Source organism: Triticum urartu, chromosome 7, assembly GCF_003073215.2.
Source record: "Triticum urartu cultivar G1812 chromosome 7, Tu2.1, whole genome shotgun sequence".
Taxonomy (NCBI): domain Eukaryota; kingdom Viridiplantae; phylum Streptophyta; class Magnoliopsida; order Poales; family Poaceae; genus Triticum; species Triticum urartu.
The window spans coordinates 340367415-340385054 of NC_053028.1; positions in this window are offsets into that span (position 1 = coordinate 340367415).

Genomic DNA, 17640 nt, shown 5'->3' on the forward strand with positions numbered 1-17640 from the left:
GGTCTTAATGGTGACAATACTAATTTTAGTATGTTGGTTGAGACCTGAGTTGATTTGTGCTAGTTCTAGGTTGATGAAAAAGTATCCTTCTGATATATCTGTCAAGGTGTTCGCGGTAGTGCCCAAACAATAGATAATGGGCTGTAGTGCTTTCTGTTCTACCTTAGTATGCTATCACTTAGCATGGCAGATTAATCTGCCCTATTTAGGTGTTTAATTACATTCATGGTTGCTTTATGTGTTTGTTGATTATGCAGGTTCCCTGGCTAGGCCTCTGGGTGAGTGCATCATCGGCTCCTGCTGCAGCTGCCCCTGCTACTTCAAAGGTTTGCTCCTACATGTACCTTTGAGAGTTTGAGCACTTGAACTGTTGCTTTATTTGCCCCTTGAAGGCTTTTATTGTTACGTTAATAACTTCTATAGTGGCTGCAGCATGTGCTATAAATCCAGATTGTACTTTAGTTCCAAATTTCTATGCATGCCACCTTGTTGTGATTAGTTAGGTTAGTTTAGTTCCAGATGTCTAAAATATACTTATTGTTCGGGGTTGATTGCAAATTAGTTTTGGTGCCTCAAGTGGAGTAGAGTGTGGAGAGCCAAGAAGCTTTATCTCTTTAAATTCAGTTAATTTCCATACTGAAATTAGGTTGTTGCCTTGATACAGTATTGTACAGTGGCTCTGCCTCTGGAAATTTTATTTGATTGTGAGATGATTGGATTTTGAAATGTAGGCATATGGTACTGAACTATAGTACTGCTGTTGTATATAAATGGGCTGCTGTAGAACTGTTCTTCATCTTTACAGTGCTGTTGTATAGAAATATGATGAATTCTCTGCTCTGATTGTTGCAAAAAAATGGGGTCCTGGGAGACGCTGCTGCTGCTTGAGGCCCTTGAGAGGCCCTTCGTGTCGTGATGAATTTGCAGGTACCCCGAGAGGCCCTTGAGTTTGCCGGAATGTCGATTAACTTCTGTTCCAGCAAATTTGGGTACTCCATATGTCCTATTTTCAGCAAAGGTCATGCTGAAATTTTCCATGAATTTTAGCATTACTTTGCTAAAAATCGGACATATGGGGTACTTGCGACTAATGCATGGGCCAGGGTATCTTAGTACTTAGTTAAGTAGGATCAACTGCCCCGCCATTCTTGCTGCATTAAACCATAGGTGGCAATAGAGCCAACTGATTAGGCCCAACTTAGAATTCTCCTTAGCATCGATAAACCCTAGATGATAAACCCAACATAGGTGGCAACAGAGCCAAGTGATTAGGCCTAACCTAGGGTGCCTCGGCATCGATAAACCCTAAATGATGAAAACTTAACTTAGCATTTAGGGTGCCTCGGCGTCGACAAACCCTAAATGATGAAACCTTGGCTTCTATAGGGTGCCTCGGTGTCGATGAGAACCTAAATGATGTATGCTTAGGCTTTTAGGGTGCCTCGGCGTCGACAAACCCTAAATGATAAAAGCTTAGCTTTTAGGATGCCTCGATGTCGACAAACCCTAAATGATGAGACCATGATCTTGTTCCTTGACAATAACCAACTTTTTGACCAAACTATTTTCATATTTAGAGCGAAACATGGCCCAGAACGATGAGGCCGGCGGTTCGGGCGACAAGCAATTCTGGGAGCTGTCCCAGGAGTTGGAGGAAGAACCTCACCGCTATGAGGACGCCGCGGAAGACACCGATCCTGACTACACAACTCCTAGTGGCATCGGGGATGACACCACTGATGATGGCGCCGCGGATGCCACCACTGATGATGGCGGCGCACACACAGATGGCAGCCAACCGAAGAGGCAACGGAAGGACCGGCGCCCGAACGTGCTCAGCACCGTCAGGGAGGAATTTACTGAAGTGAACTCTGACGGGAATCCAACGGCGCCCAAACACGTAGTCAAGGGGTACTCGGTTCAGCTCGGGTGCATTCTCCGGAGCACCGTCTCGATTAACACCGAGAACCTAAGGCATAAGGACCGAGGGAATTTGCGCAGCCTCCTCTTCACGAAGCTGCATGAACGATACAAGTTCCCCACTGAGTATGCAAACACACGCCTCTCAGGGAATAAGTGAACGGTGCCGCCCTCACGAGGATGAGCATGGCCCTGTCTACTTGGAAAAGCACGGTGAAGGCAATGATTGAAAAAGGTGATAGTTATGAGAAGATCAAGGCGAAATATCCTTTGATGAGCGAAGATGACTACAAGGAGTTCAAGATCAAGTGCGAGAGCCCCGCAACCTCCGAATCAAGTCAGTGGGGGAAAGAAATGCGGCAGTTGAACTTAGGGGTCCACCAACTCGGTCGCGGCGGTTACAGAGTGGCGGAGCCTATATGGGACAAGGAGGACGTGGAGCGTGCCGAGCAAGGCCTACCGCCCCGCTTCGAGAAATACCGTGACAAGCAGACCAGGAACTTTCTCAGGGCCCGGTACAAGGAGGACCCGACAACAAAGGAGCTTACCACGGATCCGAAGACCAAGGCGCTTGAGCTTGTTCTGGTAAGGAATACACCCCCGCGTAATTAGCTCCATATGGTTGCATTCTAATTAATCCCCAATATTTCTAAATGGTTCACGTTCCTTCCGCAGGACAAAGAAAGCAGTAGCGCGGGGTCGTCTCAGAGCTCCCCTTTCGACACCCCTTTGAATAGGGCGTTGAACGTAATGAAAAACAAGGATAAGCTCAGTAAGCCGACGTCAGCTGGTCGTGTGGCCGGCAAAGGCTTGTCCACAAAATGGTCGTCATACTATACTGCTGGTGGGCGAAAGGAGAAAAAGACCAGCTCGGAAAGCCAGTCGCGCGAGGTTGAAGCACTCAAGGCACAAGTGGCGCGGATTCTGGAGCTTGTCCAAGAGCAAGTGGAACAACAACTGGGAACAAAGCTCAACTCCATGGTGCCTACGTTGATTCATGGGCTGACGACGTGGATTGCGGGCGGCCAACAGGGGCCTCCTCCGGTTCCCAGCTTCACAGCCAGCAACTCGCACAGCGCGCAGGCGGTATTCGTGTCTCCGACGGCGACATTGGTGTCTCCGGCGGAGACGGTATTCGTGTCTCCGGCGCCGGCACGAGCATTGGAGCTTAATGCACCCGGGTGTACGCCGGCCGGCACCTCGCCATCAAGCGCCCCCTTCGTCAATTGCACGCCCGCCGTTGGCTGTGCCTCGACATTAGCCGAGCTCGACGGCATCACGGTAACTAAGCCTCTCGGCCGATGACTTCATCTCCTTGCCTTTGACTGGGCATCCCTGACGCCCTACATGTTTTCGCAGGGCGCCGCCGACGTTCCTTGCACTCTCCTGCACTTCGTGGGCGACGAGTTGGTCGATGTCGCCAAGGGCAGAATCGTTCAACCGGGCAACCCCGTGTTCCACCGTAATCCGATGCCACCCACAGTGTATAGGGTTGAAGTGGTTCAGGTGCTGCCAGGCTGCGACGAGCTGTTACCTCCGATTCAACCCGCTGGGGCCGACGAAGAAGATGAGATGACCCTCAGCACCTGCGTAAGCTGTCCCCTGCTTTGGCCGAAGAGCCAGATTCGTTTGGGGGTGGGGGACACCACCCCACAGACAAGACCGCCAGTCGTGCCGGCGCCAAGCCATGGCAAGAACACCGCAACGCTACCGGACATGCCGGACATCCCTATGGCATAGGATCCGGACATGCATATGGCACAGGATCCGTACGACGATGACAATGACGATGGTACATTTACCAAGGTCGATAAGTACTTTGCCGAACATGGGTACGGTGACGAGTTCTGCGGGCCTCCTTCTCAAGAACCCAACCAAGACGACCGCAATCTAGCTGGTACGGCGGAGAAACCCAGTTGCAACAGGCGTCGTCTGGCGTTTAGTTCTCAGGAGACGCCTCCAGCTGCCGCCTTCACCGAGCCTCAAATAGCTGAGGTGCCAAATATTATCAGCGCCAACACACTCAAGAAGGCGGTCTGTGAGCAGAACTCGGTCCCATTACAGCAGATCAAGAAGAAGAGCCAGAAACGGAAGACTAAAAGGGGCGCCGGTGTGAGCCAGCCGGCACCGAGTATGATCCGTGCTCAGGACGGGCCACCTTCACCTAAGGATATCTCGAGGAGGGTGCATGTGGCGGGTAGGGCGATGCTACGGACAGATATGCTCAATGGTGCAACCGGTGCTATGTGGAGTCTGCACGACAGTGTTCTTTCTTTGGAGAAGCGGCATCTCAGAGAGAATGATGTGGCATACCCGGTTTTCGTGGCCAAGGTGACAGAGGGCAAGGGCTTTGTGGATGGCGACATCGGGGGTACGATCGTCCTGTAGTTTGATGACATCTTTGCTATGTTTAACCTTCATCCGTTGCACTACACCTTCATTCGGCTGTTTTCGCTGAGTATGGAGATACGGATCATTAGAGACAAGACCCCGGACATCGTGATAGTCGACCCCTTCTACATGCGTGCCAAGCTCTTGAGCAGCGCTGGGGACCGCCAAGTCACGAGTTCACACCTCGAAGACGTCATTCTGGCAAACTCAGATAAGGATAACTTCCTTGTGGCTTACTTTCCCGAGTAAGTCATCCCTTAACCGCCCCGTAACATATGATTTCTTAGATTTTGATCGTTCTTTTTTTTCTAACATTTCGTGTTCTGTGTAGTGACACACATTGCACACTCATCCTCTTAAGCCCGAAATATTCCATGTCCACGTATTTCGACCCGAACCATGACTCCAAGATAGACTACACAAATATCAAGAAAGTTCTTGATGATGTTCTCCCCGGCTACGCCAAATCTGGAGGCACCTTCACCAGGGCAGTTCATAAGTACGGCAAGCACGTGTTCTCCCACAATACGATGTTCTGCTGCGTCAAGCATCCGCCTGGCGGTCAGAAGGATGCCTACTACGCCCTCCATCACATGCGGGCGATCGTAAGGGACCTTCATCACCTTCTGCTACCAGATAATCTCAAATATTGGGCCACGAGCTTGTCGGCAATCTAGGACGCGGACATCAGACAAGAATTCTTTCGCATCCAGTCAGAGTTTGCGGACATCATCCATCAAGATGTCCTTCATACCTCGGGGCAGTTCTTCCTCAGATATCAACCATCCAACAGTGAGACAGACGGAACGCTACAAATGCAGGCTGACAACGCCCGCGATTTCATGACCATCACGACAGACGGCGGCTTCATCCACGCTCCTGTCCCATGAGTCGAGTCGAAAGTAGTGATGTGTAGTTTTGAAACATTGATTGGCTCATGTTGTAATTAAACTTTAATGAATTGTATGTCTCTTTGGTTTGGACAGTCGTTCAACTTAGATGTAATCGATGCTATTTATTAGTAGGACCATGAATCGTGCTATTAATGTCTTGCTTTTCTCTTTCGGTCCTTTTGTTGCATACTAATATATTGCTTATGTATGTATTGTCTGTTGTTTGGCTTGTGCATAGAGATGCCGCCGTATGTCGTGTACAAGGGTAAGGTTCCCGGAGTCTACGACAACTGGGAGGAGTGTCGGAGACAGGTTCACCGTTTCAGTGGTAACAGTTACAAAGAGTACACCACTAGGGCGGAGGCGGAATCTAGATACACCCGCTATCTAGCGGGAGAGAGGAGGGAGCGTTGGAGGAACCGGATGAAGACCAGTTTCATCGCGATGATGCTCATCGTGATGACCGCAGCTCTCTTCTATGTGATGGTAGTTTAGATGATCGACATCGACTTGTAATGTGAAGACAAACTCGATACTCGCGGTCTCGAGACTTGTAATGTTTTATCTTTGTTCGGTCTTTTGAATTTGGAGACTAATATGATGAATTGTATTCGGAGACTAATCTTCTATTGTATTCGATGAATCTGTTGTTGCTGTGTGCTGCTGTCTATATTCTGTCAAATAATATATTTTGTAACCCGTGCAAAAATCAGAAAAGTAAAAAAAACCTAATATTCATACTAATGGCGCATCACTACAGAGTGCGCCATTAGTATGCTAAAGTATACTAATGGCGCATCACCCAACAGTGCGCCATTAGTATGCCAAAGCACATGGTTAAATATGCCCCCCTGGGAGGCATACTAATGGCGCATGGTGTTCTATACTAATGGCGCATTGCGTGGTGCGCCATTAGTATACCAAATACTAATGGCGCACCGGTGGTGCGACATTAGTAAGAAATACTAGTGGTGTGATACTAATGGCGCACCAGTAGTGCGCCATTAGTAGGCAAAACTGGTGCGCCATTAGTAGCCCTTTTCCTAGTAGTGACATCATCCGCTACACCACCAATGACTTACGCAACCTAACCCATTTTGTTCCCCATAGCATTAGTGGTTGTTTGAGTTGTGATTTGAGTCTCCTAAGGTGTTTCGGCTACTTAGGGACCATTGCTTCGTCATCAACCACCACCACCACTACCTCATAGGCTTAACCGCCATACACATCCACCACCCAACATAACCAAATTTTGTTTGACCTTGTTTGAGTTGTGTGTTGTGTCTCCTAAGGTGTTTAGGCTACTTAGGGACGGTGACCTCAACTTCGACATCGTGTATAGTACACCACCTTACCCTCCATTTCCGCATTGCCTACTCACAAAACCCATCATTGCATTTCCGCAATCCCATTGAGCTTCTGCAACCACCACCGCATTCCTGCTACCACCATTTGACATTTGAGATTTTGAGTTCGCGGTTTTTTCCATTTCCTAAGGTGTTTCAGCTACTTAGGGACGATTATCCATCATCTTGGTATATCCATCAAGATCACTGCCACTCATCATCGCCAAGGACGGTAACCTCCATATCATCTCGGTATCGTGGTATCCCTCCATTGTATATTCGCTTGCCATTGCATTGTTAACCCCAAGCCCATTTTGCGTCACTTGCCTATCAAGACTAGCCATTTGAGTATTGCCGGCAATGTTACTTGTGCACATTAGTGATCTACGCCATACATTGCATACATACCATACCATATCGGTACCATCTTGGTATCATATCATCCTTTGTGCCACATGTTTGTTCCCGCATATATACAATTGCTATCTTGGTTTGTGCATTGTGCAAAAGTGGCCATAAAAAGAAAAATAATAATAAGCTTTTAAGCAAAAGAGAAAGAGCAAAGAAGCTTGTAAGGAATAGCCATAGCATCATAATACATTGCATATAAGATTGTCATATACGATCATCTTGGATCATACCACTGGAACATCATACATAGCATACTTGGGATAGCAAGTTGATACATTTTGCATCTTATAGGTTGTGCACAAGTGTCGTATCCGCCTATAGAGCAATTGTGCTAGCGTCTCTCTTGAGTTGTGCAACACGAGTGTTTTCTGTGGATTCCACATTTTGTGATCATTCATTGGTTGCAAGACCCCATTTATCTATCCGTGTGTGTGTTTCTGTGTACCACATATTTCTATTGGTCTACTTGTTTTACTTGCGAATTTGTGAATCTCTTTCAACTTTATTGACTCTTGCTAACATTTTGCATCAAATTTTTGTGCCATTATCCTCACCGAGCTCCACCATAAGCCTTACATGTGTAGGTGTGAGAAATCGACAAGATCGGTACTGATTGTGCTATTTCCTTGTTACATCATTGAGTGATCATTGATCCATCTTCAACATCGGTCAAGTTACATTTGGTATAGTTCTTCTCTTTCTCGCACTCATATTTGCTCGAGTCTTGTGATGGACAGGCAAGGCATTTCATCTTCGGTCTACAACAACAACGACGAGTTCGATGCCACGAACAACTCCACCGACGCCAAGATGCAAGCTCAAATGGAGGAGATCAACGCCCTCATCAAGTCCTACAAGCGATCTTCCTCATCTTCGAGAAGACGCTCAAGAGCACATGTCTCCGAGCTACCATCTCCAGCAAAATAACATCGGCATCGACACCATCACCAACAAGGACGTGAAGGTCAAGAGCTCAACACCAACAACCGCTCAACGACTTCACCATCTCCCTTGGCATCTTCGCCAAGCGACTTCAAGGCATCTTCGCCTACGGACATACGGCATCTTCGCCCACAAGCACCTCAAGAGAAGCCCCCCAAGCTCAAGTCCACGACTTCCATGAGCTACGACGACCCTGACATCGACCATGCGATTCCTTTCTATGGGACTCAAGAACCCGAGGAGTATCTCGAGTGGGAGCATTTGATGGATGACTACCTCAAGCTACATCAAGTTCCTCCCGAAGATCAAGTGAAGTGCAGCACAAGGAACTTCCATGAATACGCGTCCACATGGTGGCTTCACACACCTTCGAAGACCTACAACATGAGTTGGCCCAAGACGAAGAGAGCTTTGCGGCGCGAGTTCGTGCCTCCAACCTATATGGAACAACTTCTACGCCAATTGGAGAACACCACCCAAGGATCCAAGTCCATCGATGAGTACTTCAAGGAGATGAAGAAAGCCTTGCGACAAGCCAGCGTGGACGACCCCATTTTGATGAAGTTCCACTTCATGATGGGATTGCACAACGACATCTCCAAGACGATCTTCCTCGAGAACTACAAGTCCCTTGACGACAACTCAATTTTGCTCTCAAGGCGGAACAAGAACTCATGAAGGCCAAGGCTTCTTGACCCCAAGCACACTTCTCTAAGACCAAGCTCCAAGACGACGAGCATGAGGCTAGTACCACCATGATGTCCAAGCCCGACGAGCTCCAAGACGATGCTCCCAAGTTCGACTTCACCGCCATACCTCTTTGTGGCATTGACGATGCCGAGTCTACCATGACTCTTTTTTCAAGACGGTGTGGCGACGAGTACGACTACGGAGACCCTCAAGGACCAAGCTTTGGAGGCATGTGACTTGGTGACGAGCACGAAGGATGCTCCCATCTTAGAAGGAGAGAATGATGATGTGCCATCTTCGGCCTTCATCCACGGCGACGACAACTATATGGTTGAGCATGGGATTTTCCCTTCGACCACGGCGACATATGATGACTTGAGTGACTTTAGCCACCATATTGAGAACGAGGGTGACTTCACCACTAGCCCCATATATGATGTGTTGCCACAATTCCCATGCAAGGAGAGCCACAACCCCCACCACTTGAGTGAGATGAGTGACTCCACCATACGTGAGATTGAGTGCACCTACCTTGCGGGAGTGAGTGAACCACCACATAGAGAGAGTGAGATAGTTGATAGGTCATGTGAGGCCACTTTCAACACTAACGACTTGACCTCTACCTCTATTGTGTCTTCTCATTTGGTTCTAGGCCCCATCTATGATGACATGCCGATTCGCGATGACTTCGTCCTCCCTTTGGACAAGACGATGGCCATGGTGGAATATGATGCACCCCCACATGGTTCCATAGAAATGAAGATGACCACCATTTGGTCTTTCCCACCTCACCACCACTAGAGTGGAATGAACAAGGCAACATAGGTGAAGGTGATGCTCTAGTGCCACTAGTGGACATTCTTGACATTGATTTCTTGCATGATGTTGATCAACCTATTACCATGCTTCATGCTAGTGCGCCTTCCCCATGCGATGATTTACCCATTTATGATGAGTATGATGATTTCCATGTGGAGTCTATTAGTTGTGATGCCATGTTACATAGGATTTCTTGTGCTAATTCTCTTGGTCACATCATGTTTGACAATCAGCTTGACTTGTCATATGATATGCATGAGATCAATCATATGTCATATTTGCAATCTCATCTTAGTGACTATGCATATGCCATTAAAATAAACCCAATTTGCACATATGGCATAGATGACAAGCCCATGGTTATTGGCATTTGTTTTTCTTGTGATGATATTGCTATGCTCCCTTTGCATCATTTATCTCATATGCCATGCCATGACCACCTAGCTTCGGATATGCATTGCTTTGGATGTTGTCCATTTTCTCCATATGATGTTTCCAACATAGCTCATGAGGAGACCCCCATAGTTTCCTCATACATTTTAGGAGATTCTGATTCATCCCATTCATTGCATGATCCCAATACTTGTGTGCACAATATGCTCCCCATGAATAAAAATGCTACTGTTGTGCCTTATAGTTGTATGCTCAATTTGCATCCTGATCGTGTTATACACAATAACTATTCTTTCATGATGGATGACATGTTGTTATACCATGCATCAAATTTCTTTGAGTGATGCTTATCTTGTGCTAACTCTCACGTGCACATACACATCATGATGGATGATGTGTACATTTACCACACACAAAATCTCTTTCGTTTGTGTCTCTTTTGTGTAGGTAGCCATGAATTCTTGTCAACCTCGCAATCCCACGAGTTGAAAAAACGAGCTCTAGAGAGCAATGATGACTTGGGATCCCATGGCGTGTCTTTCCCACCGCTCTCTTCGCGCAAAGACTTCGCGCATTTCTTCTACATGGACCTCACTTGGCTATGGGTTGTTGTCCATTATATATCTTTTGCCCGTCTTTCCATGTTCACTTTGCTTGATATGCTCATTCCTATGCTTTTGCCATGCATTTGTGACCCATGCTTTGCATTACACATGATGATTGATTCTCATACTTGTATGTGTATTTGCAAGCTTGGTGGAGATATTGCTTGTTATTGCCATGTTTGCTTTGTGCCCCATTCCTATGATGATACTTTCATATTGCTTTGTGTTCGTGCTTGCGATGTGTCATGTGCATTGCCTATGCCTATTATTTGCTCTCATGACATGATTGCCATGATTTACTCTAGTATGTTGCATCTTCACACTACTAGCTTGCACGAGTTGATTACTATGTTTTCTAGCCTTGTTGCGTCACCGATGACTCAAACTTGCTCGCTTCATGGAGTTGATGACAACCATCTACATGCTTTGCACGACATGATTGTTATTGCTTCTTGTCATATATCTCCATGTGTTGCCTCTCTCATGTTAGACAATTTGCCATGTATTGAGTGCAACAATGATTCTAATCTTGCTCATGAGATTGCCCCCATAGCATTCTCACCTATATTTGGAGATTTTGACATATTTTTTGTGAAGCATGCTTGTCTTCCTTCTTTGCAACATATACCTCACGCCATGAATATTGCCATTGTTGCATCATATTGTTCATGAACTTGTGCTTCTAATGGTTATGTGCAAGAGAAGAGAACCATCATGATGGATGATGTGTTTATCTACCATGTGCATACGTTCTTTGTTTTGTTGTGTGCATGTGTAGGATACTTGGACCTTGTGTCAAATTCCACGTCACGCGAGTTGACAATCCGAGCTCTTGAGAGCAAACCGCCTTCTACCACGATGATTCTACATTGCACTTTCTTGTACTTCGGCATTGTGAAGGACGCACAAGGACATGCTTTCAAGGTGATATCCTTCTCTTTTGAGAACCCCCAAACCATGAGCATGGATATTATAGATCATACTACTTGTGTTGCTTTCCCCATGAGACTTATTATTCATCTTGTACCACTTGATTGCACACTTGTTAGAGATCTTGCTTTGACTTGTCATTTTCACCATTCCATGCATCATGATATATATGCCTTGTGTGTTGCATCCAATTCTTGGATTACTTGCTCCTCCCATATGTTTGGTTGCAACAATGTCATCACTACACATATTCCATCTCCCATTGATTGCTACATGCTTGCCTTGATTGCCTCACACATGATGAACAATTGCTCTTTCTATTGTGTTGAGTGCCACACGATATTCACTACACCCAATGCACATATTTGTGTTGATTCCTATGCCTACCATAGACCTTTCATTGAGCAATTTGTGAATGCTTGCTATGAACTTGAGGTAGATGCTTCTTCTCTTTTCACACATATTTGCATCACTACCTCACATTTACATGCTTGTCCACATGATATCTTTGCTTGTGCTCAATTTATGTGCTTATATGCCATGTCACAATCCTTTATCAAACCATATGCTTTGCATGATGACGACACTTTTTTGGTGTACACCTCTTGAATGCTTAGTTTTGCACTAACGCTAACCACATTTGTTTTTCCAAGTGTTTGTTGTCTTTGATCCTTTTGAAGGAATCCCAAGATGGTGCGACATTGGAGAGTGCCCATTTCGAGCTTCAAGATGATGAGAACTTGGTGATCGACCACTCCTACACGGCGACACCATCTCTTTCCCATGGTGATTTGGATTCCGATCCGAGGTCGGATCTTTCCCAAGGGAGGGGAGATGATGTGGAGCATCCTACGGACATCACCATGTCAAGAGTCTGTTTGGTGAGTGACACGTGCGACATCTACTTCACATACACAAAGGTGAATCATCTCCTTTACACGTGCTCACATGACCCCTTCGAGGATGGTATACTACGTGACACTCCACTCGTGTGCATGCATAGGTATTGTCGAAATGGTACGGATGACGAGGAGGAGTGTGAGCGCAAGTGTACAACTACACCATCCGCGAGGGAAGCATGGAAGAGAAGACGGAAGAAGCAGAGCTGCTACAAGCTACAGCCACCGGACATCCGGACGCCACCGGACATCCGGTACCTGACGCAGCCCAGACGGCCAAAAGAACTATAGGCGACGATGCTAAAGCGGCCGGACGTCCGACGAATACCGGACATGGGATGAGTCCCAGCGCCTGGACGACCAACGCCGACCAGATGACCGGTGCCACTACACCCGAGAAGAATCAACTCACATCCGACGCGCGCCGGACGTCCGGACCGTCCTGAGCCACCGGATGTCCGACCCCCACCGGTCGTCCGGTACCTACGTGTGCGCAGCCGCGGGCCTTTGGCCTTGTACCCCTCTCCCACTTACCCCTTCATGGCTAATACTATAAATAGACCACCTCCACCTCCTTTCTAGGGTTAGCGTTGTGTTAGCTCATTTGTGTGATAGAGCTTCGCTCATCCATATCGGATCTACTCCTTGAGAGAGACCGCGGCTCCTCTTCGGAGAAGATCCACCTTGGATTCAAGACCCCTTTATGGTAAGATCCCCTGGTGGATTCAAGACCTCCTCACGGAGAAGAACTAGCTACCCTTTGTATCGTCCTTTATTGACTTTGGATATTGTATCTCCTCTCGTGTTTCGAGGATCTAGCACATGTGTGACTTAATCTTGTTGGTTTGAGTGTTTCTCTTTGTGCCCCTTTGTGATTTCCTCTCGTGTTTCCCCTCGTGTTCTTCGTGTTAATCGCGGGATCCGCTCCTTTCGTGAAAGATCAGCCATCTAGGGTTCCACCCTACATCATCTTTGCTCGGGTTGCTTTAGAGTGAGATTACCCCGTTGGGCCCTGGCATCTTGAGTTTCACATACCCGTAATGTGGTATGGCCTGAAATCTCGAGAATGCCTCGCATCCTAGTAGGGTGTTGTACCCGTTGTGGAAGGGCACAATGTGAAATAGAAGGGTTCATATCTGTAGTTATCGGGTGAGCTGAATACAACGTCTAGGGTTATGCATCCCGAGAAGCGTGCCTCCCTACCGGGTATTATACCTTGGAATGTGGTATGACTGTTTTTGATGCGAGCCCTGCTGAACTGCATCTTATCTAGAGTATCCTCGTAAATGAGGTTGAGGCCGCTGCCACCGTCCATCGGCACTTTAGTCAGCCAAAAACAACCGAAAATGGGGTCGAGGACTAGTGCGGCCGGTGTGTGGTTGTTATGGGGGCTTGCTCGTCCTTCTCGTCGCTGGTGATAGGTATGGCTACCCATGGCTGTGTGGCCATCACTTGATATATCTGGCTTAGCTCTCAAAGAGCCTTTTTCCTTTTATTGTTTGAGGCGAACGTCTCGTAGACCGTAAGGACATTGTGGTTCTATGGTGAAGTGATACGTCTCCAACGTATCTATAATTTTTGACTGTTCCATGCTATTATATTATCTGTTTTGGATGTTTATATGCATTAATATGCTATTTTATATTATTTTTGGGACTAACCTATTAACCTAGAGCCCAGTGCCAGTTTTTGTTTTTTCCTTGTTTTATAGTTTGGCAGAAAAAGAATACCAAACGGAGTCCAAATGGAATAAAACTTTCTCCATGATTTTTCTTGGACCAGAAGACACCCAGGAGACTTGGAGTACATGTCAGAGGAGCCTCGAGGTGGCCACAAGGGTAGAGGGCAGGCCCCCCGACCTTGTGAGCCCCTCGTAGCTCCCCTGACCTAATTCTTTCGCCTACATATACTCTTATACCCCAAAAACATCCAAGGGAGCCATGAATCCACTTTTCCACCACCGCAACCTTCTGTACCCGTGAGATCCCATCTTGGGGCCTTTTCCGACATCCCGTCGAAGGGGGAATCGATCACAGAGGGCTTCTACTTCAACACCATTTCCTCTCCAATGAAGCGTGAGTAGTTTACTTCAGACCTACGGGTCCATAGCTACTGGCTAGATGGCTTCTTATCTCTCTATGATTCTCAATACAAAGTTCTCCTCGATGTTCTTGGAGATCTATTCGATGTAATACTCTTTTGCGGTGTGTTTGCCGAGATCAGATGAATTGTGGATTTATGATCAACTTATCTATGAATATTATTTGAATCTCCTCTGAATTCTTATATGCATGATTTGATATATTTGCAAGTCTCTTCGAACTATCGATTTGGTTTGGCCAAATAGATTGGTTTTTCTTGCAATGGGAGAAGTTCTTAGCTTTGGGTTCCATCTTGCAGTGTCCTTTGCCAGTGACAGTAGGGAAAGCAAGGCACGTATTGTATTGTTGCCATCGAGGATAACAAGATGGGTTTTTCATCAAATTGTTGCAGTTAATCCTGCTACATCATGTCATCTTGCTTAATGCATTACTTTGTTCTTATGAACTTAATACTCTAGATGCAGGCAGGAGTCGGTCAATGTGTGGAGTAATAGTAGTAGATGCAGAATCATTTCAATCTACTTGACACGGATGTGATGCCTGTATTCATGATCATTGCCTTAGATATTGTCATAACTTTGCGCTTTTCTATCAATTGTTCGGTAGTAATTTGTTCACCCACCGTAGTAATTTCTATCTTGAGAGAAGCCACTGGTGAAACCTATGGCCCCTGGGTCTATTTTCCATCATATCAGTTTCTAATCTACAATTCTATTTTACTATTTACTTTCCTTTGCAATATTTACTTTCCATTCAATAAACCAAAAATATTACTTTTCCGTTTATCTAGCTCTATCAGATGTCACTTTGCGAATAACTGTGAAGGGATTGACAACCCCTTTGTCATGTTGGTTGCAAGTTGGTGTTTGTTTGTGCAGGTAAACGGTGTCTTGTTGCGTAGTATCCTACTAGATTTATACCTTGGTTCTCAAAACTAAGGGAAATTCTGGAAGAAAGATCCATGTCAGGGGGCCCACACCCTGTCCACGAGGGTGGGGGCGCGCCCTACCCCCCCCAGGGCATGCCCCCTGCCTCATGGGCCCCATGATGCTCCACTGACGTCCACCTTGACTCCATATATTCACTTTCGGGGAGAAAAAATCAGAGAGAAGGATTCATCATGCTTTACGATACAGAGCCGCCGCCAAGCCCTAAACTCTCTCGGGAGGGATAATCTGGAATCCGTTCGGGGCTCCGGAGAAGGGAATCCGTCGCCATCGTCATCATCAACCTTCCTCCAGCACCAATTTCATGATGTCACCGCCGTGTGTGAGTAATTCCATCGTAGGCTTGCTGGACGGTGATGGGTAGGATGAGATTTATCATGTAATTGAGTTAGTTTTGTTAGGGTTTGATCCCTAGTATCCACTATGTTCTGAGATTGATGTTGCTATGACTTTGCTATGCTTAATGCTTGTCACTAGGGCCCGAGTCCCATGATTTCAGATCTGAACCTATTATGTTTTCATCAATATACGAGAGTTCTTGATCCTATCTTGCAAGTCTATAGTCACCTATTATGTGTTATGATCTATTAACCCCGAAGTGACAATAATCGGGATACTTACCGGTGATGACCGTAGTTTGAGGAGTTCATGTATTCACTATGTGTTAATGCTTTGGTCCGTTACTCTATTAAAAGGAGGCCTTAATATCCCTTAGTTTCCAATAGGACCCCGCTGCCACGGGAGGGTAGGACAAAAGATGTCATGCAAGTTCTTTTCCATAAGCACGTATGACTATATTCGGAATACATGATAGATCGCATCCGACATAATTCTCCATCACCGATCCAATGCCTATGAGATTTCCATATATTGTTCTTCGCTTATTTACTTTTCCGTTGCTACTGTTACAATCACTGCAAAACCCAAAAATATTACTTTTGCTACTGTTACCTTTTGCTACCGTTACCACTACTATCATATTACTTTGCTACTAAATACCTTGCTGCAGATACTAAGTTTCCAGGTGTGTTTGAATTGACAACTCAGCTGCTAATGCATGAGAATATTCTTTGGCTCCCCTTGTGTCGAATCAATAAATTTGGGTTGAATAGTCTACCCTCGAAAACTATTGCGATCCCCTATACTTGTGGGTTATCAAGAACATTTTCTGGCGCCGTTGCCGAGGAGCATAGCTCTATTCTTTGAGTCACTTGGGATTTATATCTGGTTATCATTATGAAGAACTTGAAAGATCAAAGAACCAAGATCTTTCCCACAACTACGAGGGGAGGTAAGGAACTTCCATCTAGCTCTGCACTAGATTCACCTTCTGTTTTGAGTAATCTTGTGACACCTACACCTACTATTCATTCTGATATGTCGGATGTTATTGATGATGCCACTTGTACTATGCATGGTACTTATGATGAAACTACTTCTATGCTTGATACTACTGTGCCACTTGGTGAATTTCTCGATGAACAACTTGCTAGGGCTACATAGAATGAAATTATTGAAACTGATAATATTGATGAAAGTGATGATGAAGATTCTCCCCCTAGATATGAATTGCGTGTTGTTCCTGAGGGTTATGTTATGGATGAAGAAACTCCTAGAGACTTTCTTGCTTGCAATGATAGAAGTGATCTTAAGAAATTATTAGCTAAGCTTAAAGAAAAAACTCTGAATGCTAGAATGAAATATGATCCTGCTTATGCTACTTCACCTATCTTTATTACTGATAAGGATTATGATTTCTCTGTTGATCTTGAGTTAATTACTTTGGTTGAATCTGATCCTTTTTATGGCTATGAATCTGAAACTATTGTGGCACATCTTACTAAATTAAATGATATAGCTACCCTATTCACTAATGATGAGAAAACTTGCTACTATTATATCCTTAAATTATTTCTGTTCTCATTACAGTGTGATGCTAAGATATGGTTTAATTCTCTTGATCCTGGTTGTGTGCGTAGTCCCCAGGATATGATTTATTACTTCTCTGCTAAATATTTCCCCGCTCATAAGAAACAAGCTACTTTAAGGGAAATATATAATTTTGTGCAAGTTGAAGAAGAGAGTCTCCCACAAGCTTGGGGAGGCTTCTCCAATTACTTAATGCTTTGCCTGATCATCCTCTCAAGAAAAATGAATACTTGATATCTTTTATAATGGACTAACCGATGCTTCCAGAGATTACCTGGATAGTTGTGCTGGTTGTGTTTTCAGGGAAAGAACAGTTGATCAAGCTGAAATTCTATTGACTAATATGTTGACCAATGAAAATAATTGGACACTTCCTGAACCAACTCCTAAGCCAACTCCGAAGAAAAGGGGTATTCTATTTCT